A 20,496-nucleotide genomic window follows, 5' to 3' on the forward strand; every position below is an offset into this window, starting at 1 on the left:
TTATTCTAACAATATTTGCATATCATACCACGTGCCCATTTCAAGTGAATAGGTCAATGGTTTTTAGTATGTTCACAGAGTTCTGCAACATCACCACTAATTTCAGAGTGTTTATCAGCCTCTAAAGAAATTCTATACCCAGGAACTGTCACCTCCCATCCTCCCTTCTCCCAAGTCCCTGGCAACTACTAATCTACTTTCCGTCTCTATGGATTTGCCTATTTTGGACATTTAATATAGACAGAATCATAACATGTGGCCTTTTGTGACTGACTTCTTTACTTAGCATAATGTTCCCAAGGTTTGTCCACATTGACGCATGTATCAGGACATCATTCCTTTCCGTGGCTGAATAAGATTCCCGTGTTTGGATGGATAGACCACATTTTGTTTATCCATTCACCTGTTGATGGACATTTGGATTGTTTCCACTTTTTGTAGCTATTGTGAATAATGCTACTATGAACATCCACGTACAAGTTTTTGTGTGGTCATATGTTTCTGTTCTCTTGGAGATGTACTTAAGAGGGAAGGGAATTGCTGAGTCACCCGTGTTCTTTAACAATATTTGTGTAGATGCGTGTGTGTGTGTGTGTGTGTGCATGCGTGCGTGAGTGCGCAGGTCCCAGGGCAGGGCCCCTTTGCCTGGGTCTAAGGATGGTGCTGGCAGCCTGGTTTCTGCAATGCAGTGTGAGGAATGGAGGCAAAGGCTTTTGTCACACTGATGCTGGGTGGCCAGAAAGGAGTATAGGACCAGAGTGGTAGCAGTCATCTGTGGAAGATGGCCAATTGTAATTTGGGTAATTTACATGAAATGGGACCTTATTTTGTGGTCCTAGTCTGGTGAGGTGTTATCCTCCTGGTTTAAGGCCATTGCTCTCCCCATGATCCAGGCTTGAATTTTGCGGCACAGGTTCTGTGAATCCTGTCATATCAATAGCCCTCATATCTGTCCTCTTCTCTGCACTCCTTCTGCCACTGTCTAGTTCAGCTGCCTGTCATTTATTACCTCTTGCTTGCCTTTAAAAAATTCCGGCCACAGAAGTAATGCACAGATATACAAACCCAAAACATTGCAGAAATGCAAAATTTAGAAAGTAGAGCCCCCCCACCAATACCCCCAGAAATAACTATCACAAACGGTTTAGTGTATTCTCTTCCAAAATTTTTATACACATATTAACAAATTATTATTTCTTTTTAAAAACAAAAACAGGATAGTATTGTGTATATGGTTCATCCTGCAAATTGTTTTTCTCCCCTATTGGAACATATTAGACATCTTTCCTTGAAAACACATATAGATCTACCTCATTCTTTTAAGTCTACTGTGTGGCTGTACAGTAGTTTATGTAACCAGTCACCTATTTATGGACATTTGAGCTGTTGCCAAATTTCTGCCATGATAAACAATGCTGCAGTGTTTTTGTATACATTTCTCTTTATGCATTTGTGGGAGCTTTTCTGCAGGATAAACCCCCAGGAATGAAAATGTTGGGTCAGAGGACGTAAAAATTGACTATTTTAAATAGATACTACCAAATTTGCCTTCAAAAGCACACCACAGTTTCTAGTATCATCATCAGCTCATGAGAATGCTGGTTTCCCCGCCCCTGCCAGCACTGGATACTATTGACTTTTGTTGTCTTTTACCAATCTTGGCAGCATGTCCTCTTGCCTCCCTTGTGGCATCAGCCTCCTAAAGGTCCCTCTACTCCCAGCTTCTCTCCTTTTGCATATTAATCTTCTAATACCTAGTTCTGATTGTGACCTTGCCAACTCTAAAAGCCCTTTTGAAAAATTGAAATAGGCCTGTCCAGGACACCTTTATGCAGTCAATCAACAAATAGTCAGTGACTATTAACCATGTACCAGGCACTGTCTAAGCACGGCATTGAACAAGAGTGATAAGATCTCTGCTGTTGTGGAGTTTAATTCTTGTAGTGGGAGACAGATCACAACAAATAAAGAAGCAAAAAATGATCAGTCAGTCTAGTACTAGATAGTTGTGTTATCCTGAGAATTAATATAGGGAGACATGATGGTTACGGGGAGGCTGGTTGAGATTGGGTGGTTGAGAAAAGAATTTGTGAGGAGAAAACACATAAATGAATGAATGATAAGAGGAAAGATTGGGGAAGAGCCTGCTAGGCAGAGAGAACAGAATGTGCAAAGGCCAGAAAGTAGGAAGGAGCATGGCAATGGTAAGGAGCTAAAAGAAGCCAGAGTGGCAGAGTAGAGTGGAGAGGGTACTGGGCAGGATAGGATGTGATGAGAGTTGAGGCTTGGTTAGGGGTTGGACAGGTACAGTTTTATGAACCAGGGTGAGGAGTTTGAATTTTAAGTGTGATGAGAAGCCACTGGAGGATTTTAATCATGGAAGTGACCTGATCTAAGTTATGTTTTTAGAAATCACTCTTACTGGGTGTGGAACATGGATTATAACTGGGCAAGAGACCCATCATGGGCAAGGGTGGAAGCAATGTAGATGGAGAGAAGACAACAGATTTTGGATGGAGTAACTAGGTAGAGGGTGGTGGTATTTATAAGATGGGGAAGACTGAAGGAGGAATGGATTTAGGGGTAGGAAATCCAGAGATCCATTCTGCTCAAGGCAAATTTTGAGATGCTTATTAAACATTCACACGGAGGTGTCATGTAGGTAGTTGGGTATTTGAGTCTAGAATTCCAGAGACATCCAGAGTTCTCTGCTATAAATGTAGATTTGGGAGCCATAAGCATACAGATGGAAGTTAAAACCTTGGGACAGGATGCGGTCACCTAGGGAGAGTGTATAGACAGGAGAAGAGATCCTAGGACCGAGCCCTGAGATCCTCCAATGCTGAAAAATCAAACAAAGGAGGAAGAACTTAGGAGGAGGCTGAGAAGGAGCAGCCTTGGAGGTTGAAGGAAATCCATCAGGAAAACAAGAAGTAGAGAAACCAAGAGAATAATATGATTCAAGGAGGGAATGGTCAACTGTGTAAACACTGATGGAAGGTGACCATAGGATTTGGCAACATGAGGGTCATGAGTGTCCTTGACCTGAGCAGTCTTAGTGGGGGTGGGGGGCGTTGAGAGAGAATGAGGGACGAGTGGGTGGAGTCTGGGCTGTAGCCACTGTCCTACAGTTTCGCTGTGGACGGGGAGGAAAGCAAGGGTCAAGCACCTGGCAGGGGACATGAAGTCAAGGAAGGATTTTTAAAGATAGGAGATGCTAAAGCATGTTTACATGCTGATGGATGGATTCGGTAGAAGAGAAGATCGTGATGCAAGAGTGAGGTCCTGGGCAGGACCCATGTCCTTAAGGAGCGGGGAAGGGTGGGATCTGGGCACCGACGAGCCCAGGGATATTATCTCTCCTCACAGGAGGGAAGCAGACAGGGTGGTCTTGATGTGAGTCGGCCAGTGGTTTGTGGTAAGGAGAGGAGGGGGCTTCTGTCAGATTGCACCAGGTTTTTCCCCAGGAAATATGAAGCAAGACCTTTGGCGTGGTGATAGTGGTAGTGGTGTGGGGTGGCAGCGGCGGTGGGGAGAGAATGTAGGAGGTGTGAGGAGGGAGAGGAGGAGAGCGCTTATCATCTTGGAGACTGGGGAAATGTCATTCTGGGGAAGCATGGGCATGCGGGTGCCCATCTAAATTGACTTACAACTGTCCCCAGCTGTTCACTCAGAGGGAAGCCTTCTGTCCTTCCAGGCCCAGCTGTCCCACTCCTAGCTTTGCTCATTCACCTCCTTAGTTGGGAGCACTAGGTAGAAACCAAGGTGGAGTCCCAACCAGAGAGCTGGAAGGAGGAGGTAGGCAAGGAGGGAGGGCGCGCAGTGGAAGAAAACCAAGCCAGTCCCTGTCCCCAGCTCAGGAACTCAGTGACCCTGGACAACAGCAGGAGGTCTGGCAGGGCCCTCCCAGGCAGGGCTGGAGGCCGAGCTAGCTAATTTTAGAAGGCCTCCAGGTTCTATTGTTCCGGGTAAGGCTGGGCAGTAGAGGAGGCGGCTTTGCGCGGTGATACCAGTGTGGGAAAGGAAGCGTGGCTTCGTGTTAGAAGGATGGAAACTCTGAGGGTGGTGTGCAAGTTTCGGCCCTGGGGACATTCTGCCTCGGTTCCCACGGGGCAGGTAGGAAGTCGCCCCTCCTCTGACTCCTTTCTGCTGTTAGTAGCTTTTCCATCATCCCGCTGAGCATGGGGTCAGCTAGAACCCTCAGCTCCCACACCTGCTCCAGCATCGTTGCCCCGCAGCGGGCTTTCAGGCTGGTGGAGCGTAAATGCCAGCCCGTCAGGAATGCAGTGACCCTGTGTGATTGTCCCCACTGCCAGTGAGGCAGCTGATGTCCAGTTCACATGGAGGGATTTGAGGCTTGGCTGCATCCAGTGACTGCCCAAGACCTCACTTTGGTAGCTCAGCCCTGTCATGGTCCACTGGGGGATTCCTAGATTTCTGGAAGCACAGAATACTTTGTTGTCCTCGTGAGGTTTGCTGCTGTTTGTATGGCAGACAATGTAGGCACAGTGGAGATGCTTTTCTGAGAATTCGTGTAAGAAGTGAGGCAGCGCAGGGGTCCAGGAACGGGCCCCACCAGGTGTTAGCCTCTTGACCTTGAGCAAGCCATTTAATCTCTGGGAGCCTCCGGGTCCTCATCTGCTACTGGGGCCCGGTAATCCCCAACTGGTTCTCAGCTCGGATGAGATAATGTGCTGGAAAGCACTGCGCAAGAAGGAACTCTTATCAATGTGAAGCTATAAGGCCACATCAAAGGCTGTATTTTTATCTCAGCCCAAGAGGGAAAGGATTGCTTCTCAAAAGGAAAGAGGATTCATTGTACTTATTTGGGGGCTTCATGACTATGTGGATTTTGTTGTTAAAGTCTTGTGACTGAAGGGCACACAGGGGAGATGGATGAGGTGTGCCCAGGCTGGGAAAATTCCACACCCTGCTGGTCTCCAAGGCCCTCTTGAAGTAGAGAGCTCTTACGGGCTGGGAAAGCCACTCAGAAGGCAACTTGCATGATTTAAAATTCTAAAGATGACTTGACAGCTGGGTATGTTCTTTGTTGCTTAATAGGTTTTCTCCAGCTAATTCTCCTGGGTTCTTTCCATTTCCTGGGCAGGAGTCAGCTTTAATATCTCCCCTCACTGGCAGTAAGCTGCTGCCTGGTGAACGGAGATGAGAATGTGCAGATTCGAGGGGGAGAGAGGACTGAATGAAAGGATCTCAGCTGCAGGGCTGGAGGGAAGTCAGGCTATCCTCAAGGTGACCTGGAGGTCATGGAGGGCCTGCCCTGCTGCCTGACAGATTCAGCCCTGATCATTCTTACCTCTCTTGTTTGCTGGTGAACTCCTACTCAACCTATAAATGAAAGGTCAAATGATGTCCCCTTTGGGAAGACTTCTCCAGTATTATCAGACAAAATTAATGAGCTCTCCTCCATGCTCCTATATCAGTAAGGATGCTTTTGGTTGCAAGTAAGAGGAAATTCCATTCAAATGGACTTAAACAATAAAGAGAATTCATTATTTCAGATGACTGAGAATTTCAGAAGTAATAGCTTCAGGCATGGTTTGATCAGGACTCTGGCTCTGTTTTTTTTTTTTTTGATGTGGACCATTTTTAAAGTCTTTATTGAATTATTTACAATACTGCTTCTGTTTTATGTTTTGGTTTTTTGGCCGTGAGGCATGTGGGATCTTAGCTCCCCGACCAGGGATCGAACCCGCACCCCCTGCATTGGAAGGCAAAGTCTTAACCACTGGACCGCCAGGGAAGTCCCAGGACTCTGGCTCTGTTTATCATTAGTTTTCTAGACGCTATCCTCCTCAGATGTGTTGACTTTGTTTTCGGATTGACTTCTCCCAAGGAGGCAAAATGGCTGCCACCAGCGATGGAGACTACATTCATCCTTGACTTATGGGCAGAAAGAGAGAATGTCTTCTCCCCCAGCCATAGAGCAAAAAACCTTAAGCCTCACTGTGGTTAGACCGACCTGAAGTGGACAAGAGAATCTATGCACCGATTGACATTAGCTTCCCTTCCTGAATCAGTGTGTGGTACAAATGATGAAATTATGCCAGGCAGGGACCACCATGGAACTGGGGTGAGATCGATCTCACCCAAGCATGTGGTTCCTACAAAGTACGAGTGGGATGGTTCCCAGAGGGAGAGTTTTTTTTTTTTTTTTTTTTGCGGTACGCGGGCCTCTCACTGTTGCGGCCTCTTCCGTTGCGGAGCACAGGCTCCGGACGCGCAGGCTCAGTGGCCACGGCTCACGGGCCCAGCCACTCCGCGGCATGTGGGATCTTCCCGGACCGGAGCATGAACCCGTGTCCCCTGCATTGGCAGGCGGACTCCCAACCACTGCGCCACCAGGGAAGCCCCGGGGGAGAGTTTTTAGGACAGAGAAGAGGGCAATTATTGCTGGGAATGTAACCAACTAATGCCCACTATACTCTCGTGGCACTTGGTATAATGTACTAAAGTCATGTGCATTTTGTTAGGCTCTCCAATCCCTCTTAATTCTGATGAAGTCCAATTTATCATTTTTTCTTTTATGGACTGTGCTTTTAGTATTTTATCTATTGATCTGTAGAGTCAATGAAATCCCAGTCAAAACCCCAGTCTAACCCAAGGTCACAAAGATTTTCTCCTACGTTCTCTTCTAGAAGTTTCATAGATTTAGGTTTTACATTTAAGTTTGCAATCCATTTTAAGTTGATTTCTGTATGTGGTGTGAGTTATGGATTGTTAAATTTTTTCTTTTTTTGCGTCTAGTTATCCAATTATTCTGGCATCATTTATTGAAAATACTATCCCTTCTCTACTGAATTGCCTTTGCACACTTGTTGAAAATCAGTAGTGCACATATGTGTGGACCTATTTCTGGAGTCTCTATTCTGTTCCATTGATCTATTTGTCTATTTTTATGCCAACTCCACACTGTCTTAATTATTTTAGCTTGATAATTAGTCTTGAAATCAGTTAGTGTAAATCCTCCAACTTTGTTTTTCAAGGTTGTTCTGGCTCCTCTGGGTCCTTTGCATTTCCACATAAACTTTGGAATAAGCTCATAAATATCTATAAAAAAGCCTGCTGGGATTTTGATTGGGTTTACATTGAATCTATAGATAATTTGGGGAGAATTGGCATCTGAACAATCTTGAGTCTCTGACCCATGACCGTGGTATATATCTCTTCATTTATTTAGATATTTAATTTTTCTCAGCAGTGTTTTGTAATTTTCAGTGTATAGATGTTGCATGTCTTTAATCAGATCTATCCCTATTTCATAGTTTTAATACTATTGTAATTGTCACTGTTTATTTCCATCTTTGATGGTTTATTGCTAATAAGTAGAAATACAATTGAGTTTTGTATATTGATCTGGTATCCTGCAACCTTGTTGAACTCACTTATCAGTTCTAGTAGCTTTTTTAGAGAGTTTCATCAAATTTTCTCCATAGATGATTGATTGTGTCATCTCTGAATAAAGACAGTTTTAGTTCTTTCTTTCTAATCTAGATGTCTTTTATTTCTTATCTTGTTGCACTGGCTAGAACCTTCAGTACGATGTTGAATAGGTGATGAGTTTGGATGTGACTCAGTCTTAGGGAAAAGCCCTTAGACTTTAACCGTTATGTATGCTGTTAACTGTAGTTTTTTTTGTAGATGCCCTTTACCAGGTTGAAGAGGTTTGTTCTATTCATAGTTTGCTGAAGGTTTTTAATCAGGAATGTTTGTTGGATTTTATCAAATATCTTTGCTGCATCTATAAATACCATCTTTTTTCTCTTTTTTAGTTCGTTAATATGGTGAATTATATTGATTGATTTTCAAATGTTAAACTTTGCTTTCCTTGGCTCAATCTCACTTGATCATGGTGTATTATCCTTTTTATATACTGTTGGATTCAATTTGCTAAATTTTAGTTTAGAATTTTTGTATCTATGTTTATGAGGAATTTTGGCCTGTGTTTTCTTATAACGTCTTTGTCTTGTTTTGGTATCATGGTGATTCTAGCCTCATAGAATGAGTTGGGAATATTTCTTCCTCTTCAATTATCTGGAAGAGTTTGTATAAAACTGGTATTATTTCTTCCTTAAATACTTGGTAGAATTCATCAGTCAAGCCATATGGGGCTGGGGTTTCTTTGTGGGAAGGTTTTAAACTATAAATTATTTCCTTAATAGATATAGAATTGATTATTCACATTATATATTTCTTTTTGTGTGAACTTTGGTAGTTTCTGTCTTTCAAGGAATTTGTCCATTTCATCTAAGTTGTCAAATTTACTGGCATAGAGTTGCTTACAATATTTCCTTAGATAGCTTCTTAATATCTAAGAATATGGAAGTTAGTTACATTTCTGATGTTGATGAATTTTTTTTCTTATTAATGTTTCTTTGGAATAACATCTCTTCCAATAAAAAGAAAGATTCAAAAAGTTCTTTTTTTTTTTTTTGCGGTACGCGGGCCTCTCACTGTTGTGGCCTCTCCCGCCGCGGAGCACGGGCTCCGGACGCGCAGGCTCAGCGGCCATGGCTCACGGGCCCAGGCCCTCCGTGGCATGTGGGATCCTCCCAGACCGGGGCACGAACCCGCGTCCCCTGCATCGGCAGGCGGACTCCCAACCACTGCGCCACCAGAGAAGCCCCCTGTTGGAAGATTTTTAATCACAGTTTCAATTTCATTACTTGTGAATGGTCTGTTCATATTTTCTATTTCTTCCTGGTTCAGTCTTGGAAGGTTATACCTTTCTAAGAATTTGTCCATTTCTTCCAGGTTGTCCATTTTAGTGGCATAGAGTTGCTTGTAGTAGTCTCTTAGGATGCTTTGTATTTCTGCCATGTCTGTTGTAACTTCTGCTTTTTCATTTCTAATTTTATTGATTTGAGTCCTCTCCCTCTTTTTCTTGATGAGTCTGGCTAATGGTTTATCAATTTTGTTTATCTTCTCAAAGAACCAGCTTTTAGTTTTATTCATCTTTGCTATTGTTTTCTTTGTTTGTATTTCATTTATTTCTGCTCTGATCTTTATGATTTCTTTCCTTCTGCCAACTTCAGGTTTTGTTTGTTCTTTCTCTATTTCCTTTAGGTGTAAGGTTAGATTGTTTATTTGGGATTTTTCTTGTTTCTTGAGGTAGGCTTGTATAGCTATAAACTTCCCTCTTAGAACTGCTTTTGCTGCGTCCCATAGGTTTTGGATCATTGTGTTTTCATTGTCATTTGTCTCTAGGTATTTTTTGATTTCCTCTTTGATTTATTCAGTGATCTCCTGGTTATTTCGTAACGTATTTTTTAGCCCCCATGTGTTTGTGTTTTTTACGTTTTTTTCCCTGTAATTAATTTCTAATCTCATAGCGTTGTGGTCAGAAAAGATGGTTGATATGATTTCAATATTCTTAAATTTACTGAGGCTTGATTTGTGACCCAAGATGTGATCTATCCTGGAGAATGTTCTGTGCGCACTTGAGAAGAAAGTGTAATCTGCTGTTTTTGGATGGAATGTCCTATAAATATCAATTAACTCTATCTGGTCTATTGTGTCATTTAAAGCTTGTGTTTCCTTATAAATTTTCTGTTTGGATGATCTGTCCATTGGTGTAAGTGAGGTGTTAAAGTCCCCCAGTATTACTGTGTTACTGTCGATTTCCTCTTTTATAGCTGTTAGCAGTTGCTTTATGTATTGAGGTGCTCCTATATTGGGTGCATATATATTTATAATTGTTATATCTTCTTCTTGGATTGATCCCTTGATCATTACGTAGTGTCCTTCCTTGTCTCTTGTAACATTCTTTATTTTAAAGTCTATTTTATCTGCTATGAGTATTGCTACTCCAGCTTTCTTTTCCATTTGCATGGCATATCTTTTTCCATCCCCTCACTTTCAGTCTGTTTGTGTCCCTCTGTCTGAAGTGGGTCTCTTGTAGACAGCATATATATGGGTCTTGTTTTTGTATCCATTCAGCGAGCCTGTGTCTTTTGGTTGGAGCATTTAATCTATTCACGTTTATGGTAATTATCGATACGTATGTTCCTATTACCATTTTATTAATTGTTTTGGGCTTGTTTTTGTAGGTCCTTTTCTTCTCTTGTGTTTCCCACTTAGAGAAGTTCCTTTAGCATTTGTTGTAGAGCTGGTTTGGTGATGCTGAATTCTCTTAGCTTTTGCTCCTCTGTAAAGCTTTTGACTTCTCTGTTGAATCTGAATGAGATCCTTGCTGGGTAGAGTAATCTTGGTTGTACGTTTTTCCCTTTCATCACTTTAAATATATCATGCCACTCCCTTCTGGCTTGTAGAGTTTCTGCTGAGAAATCAGCTGTTAACCTTATGGGAGTTCCCTTGTATGTTATTTGTCATTTTTCCCTTGTGGCTTTCAATAATTTTTCTTTGTGTTTAATTTTTGCCAGTTTGATTACTGTGTGTCTCGGCGTGTTTTTCCTTGGGTTTATCCTGCCTGGGACTCTCTGTGCTTCTTGGACTTGGGTGGTTATTTCCTTTCCCATGTTAAGAAAGTTTTCAACTATAATCTTTTCAAATATTTTCTTGGGTCCTTTCTCTCTCTCTTCTCCTTCTGGGACCCCTATAATGCGAAGGTTGTTGCGTTTAATGTTGTCCCAGAGGTCGCTTAGGCTGTCTTCATTTCTTTTCATTCTATTTTCTTTATTCTTTTCCGCAGCAGTGAATTCTACCATTCTGTCTTCCAGGTCACTTATCCGTTCTTCTGCCTCAGTTATTCTGCTATTGCTTCCTTCTAGTGTATTTTTCATTTCAGTTATTGTATTGTTCATCTCTGTTTGTTTGTTCTTTAATTCTTCTAGATCTTTTTAAAACATTTCTTGCATCGTCTTGATCTTTGCCTCCATTCTTTTTCCAAGGTCCTGGATCATCTTCACTATCATTATTCTGAATTCTTTTTCTGGAAGATTGCCTATCTCCATTTCATTTAGTTCTTGGGTTTTATCTTGTTCCTTCATCTGGTACATAGCCCTCTGCCTTTTCATCTTGTTTATTTTTCTGTGAATGTGGTTTTCCTTCCACAGGCTGTAGGATTGTAGTTCTTCTTGCTTCTGCTGTCTGCCCTCTCATATTGATGAACTTTTGTCTTTCATCTTTTTTCCTGATTCTTGTGGCTAGAGATTCATCAGTTTTTAAAAAATTTTTTAATTTTTAAAATTTTGGGCTGCATTGGGTCTTCTTGCGGCCTGCAGGATCTTCATTGGGTGCGCTTCTCTCTAGTTGTGGTGCACAGGCTTCTCTCTAGTTGAGGCATGTGGGCTTAGTTGCCTTGTGGCATGTGGGCTTGATCAGGGATCTAAGCTGTGTCCCCTGCATTGGACAGCGATTATTTACCACTGGACCACCAGGGAAGTTCCAATTGTTTTTTAATGTTTACCAGTTTATTAAAGGATATAAACAGCCAGATACAGAGAGATACATAGGGCAAAGTCTGAAAGGGTCCTGAGCACAGCAGTTTTTGTCCCTGTGGAGATGGGGACCATTATTCTACCACCGTGTGGATGTGTTCACCAACCTGGAAGCTCCCCAAACCCCGTACTATTGGGATTTTATGGAGGCTTTCTCATGTATGCATAATCAATTTTAATTAACTCCATTTCCAGCCCCTCTCCCCTCTCTGGAGGATGAGGAGTAGGGCTGAAAATTTCAAACTTCTAATCACAGCTTGGTCTTTCTGGTGACCAGCCTTAATCCTGGAGCCAGAGATTCATCAATTTTATTAATCTTCTCAAAGATCCAGCTTTTGACTTGATAGATTTTTTCCTAATGTTTTTATGTTTTCTATTTCATTGATTTCCACTCTGATATTCCTTTCTTAAGTTTACTTAGGTTTAGTTTTATCTTCTTTTACTAATTTCTTTTTTTTAAGTATTTTTTAAAAAATTAATTAATATTTTGGCTGCCTTGCGTCTTTGCTGCTGCGTGTGGGCTTTCCCTAGTTGCGGAGAGCAGGGGCTACTTTTCGTTGCGGTGTGCAGGCTTCTCATCTTGGTGGCTTCTCTTGTTGCAGAGCACGGGCCCTAGGCGTGGGCTTCAGTAGTTGTGGCATGTGGGCGTAGTTGCTCTGCAGCATGTGGGATCTTCCCGGAACAGGGCTCGAACCCATGTCCCCTGCATTCGCAGGCGGATTCTTAACCACTGCACCACAAGGGAAATCCCTAATTTCTTAATATAAAAGCTGAAGTCATTTGTTTGAGATTCTTATTCTTTTCTAAGACAGGTGTTTGGTGCTATAAATTCTCCCTAAGTATTGCTTTTGTGGCAAATTAGAATTTGTGTGTTTTCTTTTCATCCAAAACACTTTCTATTGTCCCTTTTTATTTCTCCTTTGACCCATGAATTATTTGGAGGTATGTTATTTTGTTTCCAAATGTTTGTGGATATTGCTGAGATCTTTCTGTTATTGATTTCTAATTTAGTTCCATTACAGTCAGAGAATATTTTTATGTGACTTAAATTCTTTTAAATTCTTTGAGACTTGTTTTATGGCTCTGGATATAGTTTGTCTTGGTAAATGTTCCACATGCACTTGAAAATAATGTGTGTTCTACTATTCTTGTGTGGAGGGTTCTATAAATGTCAGTTAGGTCAACTTGGTTGATTGTGTTGTTTAAGGTATTTACATCCTAACTGATATTTTGTTTGTCCCCTTTATTCATTGTCCCTTTTTTCCTTGTTTTCTGCCTACTTTTGGATGAATAAATATTTTAAATAGTTCCATTGTTTTCTTTTTTCTTTTTTCTTTTTTTGCTTATCCACATAGTTACCGATTTTGATGCTCTTCATTCCTTTGTGTAGATCCATATTTTCCTTCTGCCTGAAGGACTTCCTTTAACATATAGAACTATAGTTCAGGTCTCCTGGTGATGAAAATTTTTAGGTTTTGTATGTCTGAAAAAGTCTTTGTTTTATCTTCATTTTGAAGATATTTTCACTGGGTAAAGAAGTTATAGTCTATAGTGCTTTTCTTTCAGTACTTTAAAGTTGTTGTTCCATAGTTCTCTGGCTTGAATTGTTTATGAGAGGAAGTCGGCTATCATGCTTATCTTTTTTCTTCTGTATGTAATGTCTCTGGTTGCTTTTAAGATTCTCTCTTTAGCACTTGTTTTAAGCCATTTGATTATTATGTGCCCCTACTGTAGTTTTCTTCATGTGTCTTGTACTTGGGGTTCATTGAGATTTTTGGTTCTGTTAAGTTTATAGTTTTCATAAAATATTGTGAATAATTTTGGTCATTATTTCTTCAAATATTTTTTCTGTTCTCCATTTCCCTTTTTTCTAAGACTCAAATTAGCATATATTAGGCCACTTGAAGTTGTCCCACAGCTCACTGATGCTCTGAGAAAAGTATATTGGATGGGTTTAACAGCAGATTAGATATTGTTGAAGAATGTATTAGTGAACTTGAAGACAGAGAAATAGAAATACCCAACGTAAAACACAGAGAGAAAAAAGACTGAAAAAAAATGAAGCCAACTGACATTTTGACTGCAACCTCATGAAAGACTGTAAGACAGAACCACCCAGCTATGCTGGACTCTAATTCCTAACCCACAGAAGCTTTGAGATTATAAATGTTTGTTGTTTAAACCACCACGTTTTGGGGGTAATTTGCTATGCTGCAGCAATAGATAACTAATCCATCCTCTTTGCATTTTCCTCTAGCTTCTCCATGTGTAAGTCTCCTTTTTATGACCAAGTTCTAAGAAGAGAGTCATTAACACACTATCAGCTCTACTTTCTTAACTTCCATTTGTCCCTATCCCACTCAGTCAAGTTACTATTACTCTCCCTTCCACCAACCCCACTGACTCAGCTCTCCCTGGTGTCATCAGTGAACTCCTTGTGGCCAGGGACATTTTATAGCCATCTATCTAGACCTCTCTGCTGTCTGGGATGCTGTTGATCAATCCTTTTCTTTCTCTGGCTCTTGATGCTCTGCTCTCTCACATTCCTTATTTTCAACCATATCTTCTGGGTCTCCTATGTAGGTTTCTCCTCCCTGACCTGTCCAATGTTTATTGTTTCCCAGAATCTTGTCCTGCCCTCTCCAAATTCTTAGTCGACATATTTCATACACCTTCTCCCAAGGGCATCTCATCCACACATTTAGCTTCAACCACAACTTCTGTGCTACCACAGTCTTGTCTATGGCTCTCCTGACCAGTGTCATGGCTTCTATTCTTTGCTTCTGTGTTGGTGATGATGATTTTGGCTCAAGATAACAGAAAATCCAACCCAAGTTGTCTTCAACATATGGGGTCCCATTTTAACAAGGTCATATGACAAGATTAGAAGGAAGCAGCTCTAGGGTTGGTTGATCTAACAACTCAGTGATGTTGTCAAGCACTTAGCCTCCTTTTATCTTTCTGCTCTGCCATCCTTGTGAGCTTTCTTCAAGCTAACTCCATTCATGGTCCCAAGGTAGCTTCCATAGGTTTAGGTATCACATACAGATTCAGCAATGTCCGGCATCAAGGTAAACCTTCTCAGAAGCCTCTTACAGACTCCCCTTCTCATTCTCTTGGCCACCACTTGCCTATGCCTAAACCAGTCACTATTAAGGGGAATGGGATCACCATGGGATCAGCATTAGGCCAATTATGATTCAATCCTCAGAACTGGAGATGAGGCACTCCTTCTCTGAGACATATGGCCACATGGTCCAGATGATTTACTTGGACAAGTCTTGGGTTCTGTTATAAGAAGGAAGGGGGACAGTGGTTGTTGGGGAGGTAGCCATGTCTATGTCCCTCTGTCTGACTCTGCCTCCCAACGTGGTCAGACATTTGACTGTGTCAGTGCTCTGATTAAACATGCCAATGGCTACATAATAACTTCTAACTAAATTTCAAGTACCTAACATGACACTCCAGGTTTCCATGGCCTGGCCTTTATCTGCTTCTCCAACCTTATCTCCCAATACCCCAACCTTGCATCAACAGCACACCATTATCCTTCAATGTTCAGATCAGGCATCACAGCCCCCAGGAAGCTTCCTGGCACTTGCAGGTGATCCAGGCACCTTGCTGGGGGTCCCCATAGCACCTGCACATTCCTCCCTTAGTCCTCTCTGATATTGACATTTCTGAGCATCAACCTTTCATTCTAAGTGCTTGACAAATCTTTTCTGAACTGAACTACACACCTGCTGGCCTCTCTCCTGAGCTCCAGGCCCGTTTAACATGTGCATTTGGTATGGCCCACAGACACCTGAATTTCAACATATCAAATAAGTGGTGTATCATCATCTTGCCCAGATCTCTTCTTCCTCCTGCATTCCTTATCTTAGAGAATTTACCTTCATTGAGCTGCTCAAGACAGGAATTTGGGAATGACCCTTTCTTTCTCTTAATCTATTTTGTCACCAAAACCTGTCAATCCTATCTTCAAATGCCTTTCTAATTTCTCTCTTTCCCTCCTTTCTCTTCTCAGTGCTTCAGTCCAGGCCCTTATCAGCTCCCTGGATAACTGCAGCAGCCCCCAAATTGATCTTCTTGCCTCCAATCTTGATCCTATGCTATCCTTTCTCCATACTGTAGCCAGAGTGTACTTTTTAATAAGGTCAGTCTCGGGACTTCCCTGTTGGTGCAGCAGTTAAGAATCTGCCTGCCAATGCAGGGGACACGGGTTCAAGTCCTGGTCCAGGAAGATCCCACATGCAGCGGAGCAACTAAGCCCTTGCGCCACAACTGCCGAGCCTGTGCTCTAGAGCCCGTGAGCCACAACTACCGAAGCCCGCACGCCTGGAGCCCATGCTCCGCAACAAGAGAAGCCACCGCAATGAGAGGCCCGAGTACCACAACGAAAAGCAGCCCCTGCTCGCTGCAACCAGAGAAAGCTCTTGCGCAGCAACAAAGACCCCCCCCCCCCCAAAAAAAAAGTCACTCTCTTGCTTAAATCCTTTGATGCTCTCCACTCCCTTATCAAACTACCTTTCTTGGTTGTAAAACCCTTCAAATCTCTCTCCTATTTAATTCTTCAGCCACCTCTCAAAGTACTCTTTTACTCATGTGAACCCAAGCTATCTGGGATTATTTCCGTTTTCTCCAAAGCAGTTCCGCAAAGCTTTATCTCTGCCTCAAGTGAGAATCTCTTCACTTCTGCCCTTGTTGGCTCACAAATCCTCATCCTTCAGGACTCAGCTTAAGTTTTACCATTCCTAAGAAATGCTCCCAGCCCCACCCATTTCCCAGGGTTCATCCAGGTGCCTCTTCTGCCATCCACTGTCGCAGCTCCTAGCTCTATACTAGAATTGGCACTTAACAATTTTTGTAGAACCTCTGCACTCCAGGCCCTAGGTTACCCTGTACCCACTCTTTGGTGTTTCTGTTTTAGCGGGAGTTGGGGTGGGGGGCCCCCAAACTAAGCACATACTCTTTGATTACAGTTGAGACAGTGCCAGGGAAGACAGTGCAGGGTATTAATGGAGTAAATAACAGAGGACCTGCCTGAGCCTGAGGATCAGGGGTGGCTTCCCTGAGGAAGTGATGGCTACGTGGGAACTCTAGGAGGAGGAGGAGTTGGTGGCCAGGGAAAGAAGATGGTGGGAGGGGGTGTTGGTGGCATTCCAGGCAGAGGAACATCATGCAGGAGCACCCTGAGTGGTGAGGTCACCTGCTCTTTGAGGAGCTGGAGGGGGCCAGTGTGGTGGGTGTGCAGGAGCAGGTGGGGAGAGGTGAAGGGTGATGCCAGGGAGGAGAGTAAGGTCGGCCCCCTCGGGCCATGGGGCCGCACTAAGGAGGACTTTGGCTTTTACCCTGAGGGCCCTTCGACGCCATTATGGGGTTTTAAGCAGAGGAGCAATATGGTCAGATTTGCATTTTCAAAAGATTACTCTGCTGCCGTGTGGAGGATGGATTTGAGGGTTGTGGGGGAGGGTGGCAGTCAGACCCGTTAGGAGGCGTTGGGGTCACTACTTGGACTAGAGAGGTGGAGAGGAAAGGAGGATGTAGCAAGGCGTTTATGAGGCTGGGTGTCAAGGACGGCTCCCAGCATCTGGGGGGTGATGGGGCCTTCTCTGTCTGAGATGGGGGACGCGGGACAAGGGGATGGTTTTGGGGGGAGCAAATCAAGAGTCAGTTTGGGACATAAGGGTGAGCTCCTCAAGGACAGACACATCTATTATTCACCTCGAATTCCCAGGTATTAGGCCCAGCAGGGGCCCGAGGACTGTTGGTGGAGTGAACGATGGGACAGATGCTCTCAGGCCTGCTGACCTGCTTTTGTCGGTTGAACGGCCAGAACACCAGAGCTGCTCCTTGGATGACAGGGAAAGCCCTGTTATGTTCTTTCTCACCCAGCGGGTTATCTGCCCAAATAGACCACTCTGGCAGTTACCCCAGATGCGAGCGGAGAGGCCCACGTGGGTAGGAGCGGATGGGTGTGTGGACGTGAGAGAGCATGCGAGGGACACTGGGAGTTGGGGGAACTTTGTACTCAGCATCTCATCACCATCCATTCCCTTTACTGCTCAGCTGGGGGCAGGGTCTGGCTGCTGCAGGGCACTGCTGCAGTCCGAGGACTTGGAACACTTCCCTGCCACTAACATACCATTCCCAGATTTCCCCAGAGGCTTGGGGTTCTGTTTTGCAGTCAAGGAGTATAACATACAGAAGGGTGAGATGCTACCAAGGTGTCTGAGCACAGTTCATCCAACCCCCAGCCATGCACCATTCATTCGTTCACTCATTCACCCTCTGTGTGCCAGGCCCTGTGCTGGGCTCTGGGTGTATCATGGCAACCAGACAGGTCTGTTCTCGGCCTTCTAAGCTCACACACTTCACATGCATCCATACACCAGTGGTGCCACCACCATCACAGCCACCTTTCGGGTCAGCTAGCGGCTTCCAGAGCACATTATCCTTGCTTCCATCTAAGCTGGCTGAGATACAGCACTTCTGGAGTCCATAGATGATGCTGTTATTGGAAGTTTTATCTCCAACCACACATACGTACTTGCTGGGGGTTCAGAGCAGCGATGCTTATAAGGGCCGGAAACTGACAAGTGCCCACAAATAGTGAATGACTGTGCAAACTATAGGCATAAGATGGGAGAGCAAGGTGTTATCTAATAAAAACGCCAAGTAGGTGGGATTATACTGATGTGTAATGAGATGGGCTTTAATGTGTCTGTGAGATTTTCTTTAATGAAATAAACAGAACATAAAAATTCAGGTACACACTAATTACAGCTGCTCTAAAACCTATGCACACATACCATAATCTCAGTTTTGTAAGGAAAACACAATGTATTGCAAGACTGGAATATGCCAAATATTAACAACACCTGATTTAGGCAGAGAGTTTATACATGATTTTTCTGCTTCTTTATTGTTTTCTTTCCAGACTTTTTATGATGAGCAAGCTATTACTATGAAAATTCAGAAAAATAAATAACTTTAAACACTGGAACCCTCCTATGTCTACACATTGGCAGAGATCAGGGATCTACTTCCAGGGATGTAAGAAGAGCTTGGTGATCACTAGATTCTGTTGTCCACACTTGTAATAAAACATACACTGATATGTGAGAGCTGGACTAAGTGAGTGCTAAGTGCTCTTTGGCTCTGAAGTTCTGGGATTCAATTTAATTCCACGCAAGTTGAGAAGCTCACCATCTAGTCAGGGGAACAGACTTATTTATTTATTCATTCAACTCAACAAATATTTATGGAGGGCCTGCTATGTTCCTGGCATTGTTCCAGTTGCTGGGGAACATAAACACATAATTACAATGCCACGTACGAAGTGCCGCAGGAGAATTCCCTTAAAAAGTGTTAGGGGCACACAGCAGGGGAAGCGGCTGACCCTTTTGGGGGCTGTGGGAGGTCATGGAAGGCCTCATAAAGGAGGCTCATTTGAATAGGGTCTTGAGGGATGAATAAGAGTTCTCTAGGCAGCAAATAGAGGGAAACAGAGCTTATGCTAAGTTGAGAATTATTTCTGGAGAGGCCTATGTGTGCTATGAGGGAAGATGGAATAAACAGATTGTTTATAGACTCTTGTCCTCATCCCAGCCACAGAAATCAGGATAAGTGAGTTCAAATGTCTGAACTCATAAAGTTAGAATAATTCTTTTGAGTCGTGGCTGTTTCTTCTTCCGCCTTTAACTAAGAGTCATGCATGTTCAAGGCCTCTTTGAATAATGACCCCGTCGACCCATCAGTACAGCCTGGTCCAGGAACTGGAAACATCTGGATCCTGCTGGGCTGGAAAAACATTGTGTGACCCCTGGATTTCTGTCCTCGTGCAGAAAGAAGGATGGCTATAAGAAGATGACCTGGGTCTGGAAATTCTAACTGGTAAACAAGAATCCTTGAAAAAGTGATTGTCAGGCATCTCCTGTCTGTCTGGTTCTATTGCTTGTCTTTCTTCCCTCCTTTTCTCAGTTTCTTATTTCCTCTTTCTCCTTTCTTTCTCCTTTGTCACATCCATCTTCCTCCTTTTTCTTTTTCTTCTCTCTTTAGTCTCTTGGTCTCACTCTCTGCCTCCTTCTGTTTCTCTGAGTGTTTCTGTCTCTCTTGCTTTGCATATTTTCTCTTTCTTTTTCCCGAATCTCTTGCCTGTCTTCAGGTCACCTCCTTGGTTTTCTCCATTGAAAGGAACCCCAGCCTGCCTTTGAGGGGATTTGGGGAGGGCAGAGTTGGTGGGATACTCTGAGCTTGTTTGGCCTCCCTCGACAAGCATCTCTTTTTAAGGAGTCTGAATTTATAGCGTGACAATATAAAGAGCTCTTTCATTCTGGCTCTCATATGTCCCTACTTGAGCAGAGAGATTTCCAGACAGATAATCATCAGGCTTCCTACAGGAAATTAAAGACCTTGGCGCTGTGTAGCTGCTCATCTCACCTGCGTGGCCCATTAAGTTTCACAAAAGGCTTTGCTTCCCTGGCATGTGATAGAACACATCTTTGATAAGATTTATTTTCCAAATCTCTCTAATGAAGGCAGTGGTGTGTGTCTTCTAGATAAGCAAGCTCACAGTAGGGCCAGAGGTTCTCATTTTGGTGCAGGAAAGGGTGCCTCACCTTTCTTATCTAGATTACAAGGACACTGAGCTGGCACGTGTCCTCAGGGTCCACACTGGGGGCAAGAATCCTTATAATGAAGTACATTTGGACCTCTGGCTGGCCTTGCACATGCAGCACTTGCCTCACTTCTTTCTTGAATCCCCACTTTGTCCACACACTCTGGTCGGCATCTTTGGAGGAAGACAGGCCCCAATCTAGACAACATGGTAATCCCACTACCATGGGACTTGCCAGGGATTGACTTAGGTTGGAGCATACAACCCGTTTTTAACCAGTGAGATGTGGAGGAAAGTCTAGGGACTTCTGAGACAGTTTTCCCCATTATTAAAAAGAGATCCGGGCTTCCCTGGTGGCGCAGTGGTTGAGAGTCCGCCTGCCGATGCAGGGGACACGGGTTCGTGCCCCGGTCCGGGAAGATCCCACATGCTGCAGAGTGGCTGGCCCCGTGAGCCATG

The 20,496-nt window shown here is 43.4% G+C and overlaps 1 protein-coding gene across 1 annotated transcript in view; it reads left to right on the forward strand.

The window, feature by feature from the left end:
* Positions 1–20,496, forward strand: part of KCNN3 (potassium calcium-activated channel subfamily N member 3) — a 220,271-nt gene that overhangs the window by 6,650 nt on the left and 193,125 nt on the right. The window lies entirely within an intron of this gene.

Source organism: Tursiops truncatus, chromosome 1 (assembly GCF_011762595.2).
Source record: "Tursiops truncatus isolate mTurTru1 chromosome 1, mTurTru1.mat.Y, whole genome shotgun sequence".
NCBI classification, from domain to species: Eukaryota; Metazoa; Chordata; class Mammalia; order Artiodactyla; family Delphinidae; genus Tursiops; species Tursiops truncatus.